The following is a 5134-nucleotide window of genomic DNA, read 5'->3' as shown; positions in this document are numbered from 1 at the left end:
CCTCCAGCTCCGACGCCATGTCGGCCGAAGTCAGGTCAAGCTTGGTGAACGCCTTGCCTCCTGACAGCGCGCCAAATAGGTCGTCTGTCTTAGGTCGCGGGTATTGGTCCTGTAGCGACAAATGATTTATAGTTACTTTATAATCGCCGCAAACCCTGACCGTGCCTTCACTTTTGTGTACTGGAACAATCGGGCTGGCAACTCGCTGAATTCCACGAGGGAGATGATGCCCTCGTGTTGCAGCCTGTCCAGCTCGATTTCCACTCTCTCCTCATCATGTGTGGTACCGCTCGCGCCTTGTGGTGAATGGGTCGTGTCTCTGGGACCAAGTGAATCCGCACCTTCGCCCCGGAAAATCTTCCAATGCCTGGCTCTGAAATGGAAGGAAATTTGTTCAGAACCTGGGTACATAAGGCCTCATCGTCATGTGATAGCGCTCGGATGGTATCCCAGTTCTAGCCGATTTTGCCCAGCCAGCTCCTTCCAAGCACTGTGGGGCCATCGCCCGGGACAATCCAGAGTGGCAGTTTGTGCACCGTGCCCTCGTAGGTGATGTTGACAATGGCACTGCCCAGGATAGTGGTAAGCGATTTGGTGTACATTCTCAGTTTCGTGTGGATGGGGCTTCGGGCTGGTCTGAATGCCTTGTTGCACCAGAGTCTCTCAAACATATTTTTACTCACGATGGATTGGCTAGCGCCAGTGTCTACTTCCATGGTTATGGGTAAACCATTCAATTTTACATTTAGCAGTTTAGGTGGACATTTCGTCGAAAAAGTGTGCACCCCGTGTACTTCAGCATTTGCCTCCTCTCTCTGAGGCTCGAAATTGCTTTGATCCACCATGGACCGATCTTCCTCTGCCACATGGTGGTTAGCAGGTATTGCAGAGCTTGCAGCTCATTCGCAAGGCCGTTGGAGATGCCCCATTCTTCCACAGCTCTTGCAAACATAACCTTTGAAGCGGCATGAATAGGCTGAATGGAAGCATCCACAATGCCAACAAGGTGTGAATTGCATTGCATTCATCCTTTGTTGGGGACTCTGAGTCATCTGGGTCACCTGAGGCCTGCTGACAGTTGCAGACTCGTGGTTTCTGCCCTGTACATGTCTGCTGACAAACACAGTTCCACTTAATTTATGAAGATTGCTAGCACTTGTGTGCTGAGAGGTTTGTTTGGTGTTATCACTGGTGGACATAAATACCTGTGTTATCGCAATGACCTTACTGAGGGCCGGTGTCTCTACAGCCAAAAGCATTCGGAGGATGGTCTCGTGGCCAATGCCCAGTACAAGAAAGTCTCTGAGCATTTGCTCCAGGTAGCAATCAAAGTCACATTATCCTGCAAGTCGCCTTAGCTCGGCGACGTAGCTCGCCACTTCCTGATCTTCAGATCGCTGGCACGTGTAAAACCGATACCTCACCAAAGCACGCTCTCCCTCGGGTTATGATGCTCCCGAATCAGTGTACACAGCTCCTCATACGACTTATCTGTGGGTTTCACTGGAGACAGAAGATTCTTCATGAGGCTGTAGGTCGGTGCCCCACAGAATGTGAGGAGGACCGCTCTCCTTTTTGCAGCACTTCATTCTCCGTCCAGCTCATTGGCTACAAACTACTGGTCTAGCCATTCGCCATAGGATTCCCAGTCCTCACCCTCCGAGAACTTCTTCAGGATGCCAACAGTTTGCTGCAAGTTTGTGTTGGATTCGTATTCCCGTCGCCAGTTATTGTGGTCCTAACACAGATGATGCTGCACACAGGGAGGTTAAAGTAAGAGTGACCTCAGTCTTTCATAAGACACTCCAGAGTGAGAAGCTCGCCTTAGGGGCCGGCTTACATACAGTGCTCCCAAGTAGTGCTGGGATCCCTTGGAACTTCAGGGGATGAGCTCCCTGATGGCAGAACATGGGAGTGCTTGCTTTACAGATACACAACACATACATTGCCTCAACTTTGATTTCTGCCAACATCCCTTGTGTTTAACCTTCGCCGCACCTCCGGCACGATCTCTCACCGTTCCTCCACCACGACCTCTCACCGTTCCACCACCACGACCTCTCGTCACTCCTCCACCACGACTTCTCACCGCTCCTCCACCACGACCTCTCACCGCTCCTCCACCACGACCTTTCACCGTTCCAACACCACGATCTCTCACCGCTCCTCCACCACGACCTCTCACCACTCCTCCACCACGACCACTCACCGCTCCTCCACCACGACCTATCATCGCTCCTCCACCACGACCTCTCACCGTTCCTCCACCACGATCTCTCACCGTTCCTCCACCAAGATGTCTCACCGTTCCTCCACCACGATCTCTCACCGTTCCTCCACCACGATCTCTCACCGTTCCTCCACACTGACCTTCGAGTTCCTCCGCTGTACCTGGGTCACGCCGATGTTCCTGCCCATGCACCAAACGGCGACCTGGGTTTTTATGACGTGCAGCAGAGCACGTCTCCAGCTTTCCTCGTTAACCCTTGCCACTGGACCAAGACCTCGCTCTGTCAAGCCCGTGTGGTGGCTGGTGTGCAATGGTCACACCACATGAAAACCATCCACCCACAGGCATCTTCCACCCTTTGATTGGAGTTCAGGACTGCAACATCGGGTCCTTCATTGAAACACCTGTTAACCCATGTGGAAGTAAGCCTTCCTCGTTCGATGATCCACCTATTATGATGATGATGATGATGTGTGGGACCTTTCCAAATGCCTGCTGGAAACCATCAGATTAAACCTAGTAAGACCCGTCCCTTGATTCAGTTTTCACTGACCTTGCCTTAGGAAGGCTATATTGGCTTTGGAGGGAGCACTGTGTCTGTTTCCCATAATGATACCTGGATTCCAAGGTTTAAATTAAGATATGAGATTACACCCACTGGAAATTACAGGGTCGAGCAGTGATTTGATCAAAATTTTCAAGATAATAAGGGAGCAGATAGATTAGGTGGAGAGAAATGATTCCCGCTGGTTGGGGAGTACCAGACTAGGGGACATAGTCTAAAGATTAGAGCCAGACGTTTCAGGAGTGAAATTCGGAAACATTCCTACACACACATGGTGGGAGAGGAATGGAACTCCCTTCTGCAAAGGGCAGTTGGTGCGGCGTCAGTTGTTCATTTTACATCGCATTTTGACCAAAATTATTAAGGAATATGGGCCAAAGGTGGGTATATGGAGTTTCGTCACAGATCAGCCATGATCACATTGAATGGCGGAACCGGCTCGAGGGGCTGAATGGCCTCCTCCTGTTCCTGTGTAACAGGCTCGAGGGGCTGAATGGCCTCCTGCTGTTCCTGTGTAACAGGTTCGAGGGGCTGAATGGCCTCCTCCTTTTCCTGTGTCACAGGCTCTAGGGGCTGAATGGCCTCCTCCTGTTCCTGTGTAACAGGCTCGAGGGCCTGAATGGCCTCCTCCTGTTCCTGTGTAACAGGCTCGAGAGGCTGAATGGGCCTCATCCTGTTCCTGTGTAACAGGCTCGAGGGGCTGAATGGGCCTCCTCCTGTTCCTGTGTAACAGACTCGAGGAGCTGAATGGGCCTCCTCCTGCTCCTGTGTAACAGGCTCGAGTAGCTGAATGTGCCTCCTCCTGTTCCTGTGTAACAGGCTGAAGGGGCTTAATGGGCCTCCTCCTGTTCCTGTGTAACAGGCTCGTGGGGCTGAATGGACTCCTCCTGTTCCTGTGTAACAGGCTCGAGGTGCTGAATGGGCCTCCTCCTGTTCCTGTGCAACAGGGTAGAGGGTCTGAATGGGCCTACTCCTGTTCCTCTGTAACAGGCTCAAGGGGCTGAATGGACCTCCTCCTGTTCCTGTGTAACAGGCTCATGGGGCTTAATGGGCCTCCTCCTGTACCTGTGTGTAAGGTCTGGGAAACAAATGGAGGTGATATGAGAAAACATAAACTAAATGGTATTATGTTAAAAGGGTAGTCGAAGGATTGAGTGATTTACACACATAAATCTTTGAAGCTGGGTAGATAAGTTGCTAAGTTGTTTAAAAACAATACAGGGCCCTTGGCTTTACATGTCGTGAAATGGAGGACACCAGCGAGGAAGTTATACCATACCTTTTCAATCCCGGTTTAGGTCTCAGTTTGGAGAACTGTTTACAGTTCTGAGCACCACAATTTAGGAAGGATATCAAGGCATTGGAGAGAACGTAAGAAATATATAAGAAACATGTTCTGTTGTTGTTGAAGACACAAAAACAGGCATTCATCGAGAATCAACCTGCAGGTGACCACACATAACTAAAGAGAGCCAGAGAGACTGACAGAATCGGGAAACACCGGCAAATAGACAAGAGATATTGACAAGGACTGAAAGAACTTTGCGATCAGAAAATTGACGGCCCAGCTGTGGTTAATGACACGGCTTTTGATGATTGATCTCCTTACAAGCCTTGAAATTCAGGAGAACCGGTTTCGTGGTATGAAGCTCGAGATAAACCCACGGGGCGATGCTAACAGGCGCCTGGCAGCAATCAGCGACCGGAAGATGCTACTTTAGCAGGCCCGGCTCATTCAGTCGGCATAGTATTAGACTTTTAATCTCCGGGTCGTGGGATCGAGCCCCATGTTGGGTGAATTATTTTCCTTCAACTTTTATGGTGCTTTCACAGGAAAACATCATTAATGAACCCACAATCTTCTTTTGCACAATGAAAGAAATGCGAACTGAGGGAGAGTTGTTCATTTGATCATTTGTTCTGTATAAGAACACAAGAACCAGGCACAGTAATCGGCCATTTGTCCCTTCGAGCCTGCCTTCTTTTGCACTGAAACAAATTATAACCGTGTTTTTAAATTAGCGAGATATGAAAAGGGCACATTTCAATGTTTCACAAAACCATTCCTTTCGCTACAGCCACCCAGGATCGATTCCCGGTTTGAGAGGTAACTTTGATATCGTTGTTTGTCATTGAAGTGGGGTCATTTTATTAAGTTCGATGGATCTCCCAAAGCAATTGAGAGTGGTGTCCAAACAAATGAGTTTGTAATTAAAAACACTGAATGTCAGGAGCTGGATTTGAACCCACACCACCAGAAGAGACTGTGAACTGAACACAGCACCTTAGACCGGTTGGCCATCCTGACTGTTAGATACTCTAGTTGCATGTTATTACTC

Source organism: Pristiophorus japonicus, unplaced genomic scaffold (genome assembly GCF_044704955.1).
Source record: "Pristiophorus japonicus isolate sPriJap1 unplaced genomic scaffold, sPriJap1.hap1 HAP1_SCAFFOLD_113, whole genome shotgun sequence".
Classification (NCBI taxonomy): Eukaryota; Metazoa; Chordata; class Chondrichthyes; family Pristiophoridae; genus Pristiophorus; species Pristiophorus japonicus.
The sequence above is the reverse complement of the archived record's forward strand: the minus strand, read 5'-3'. Positions refer to the sequence as shown.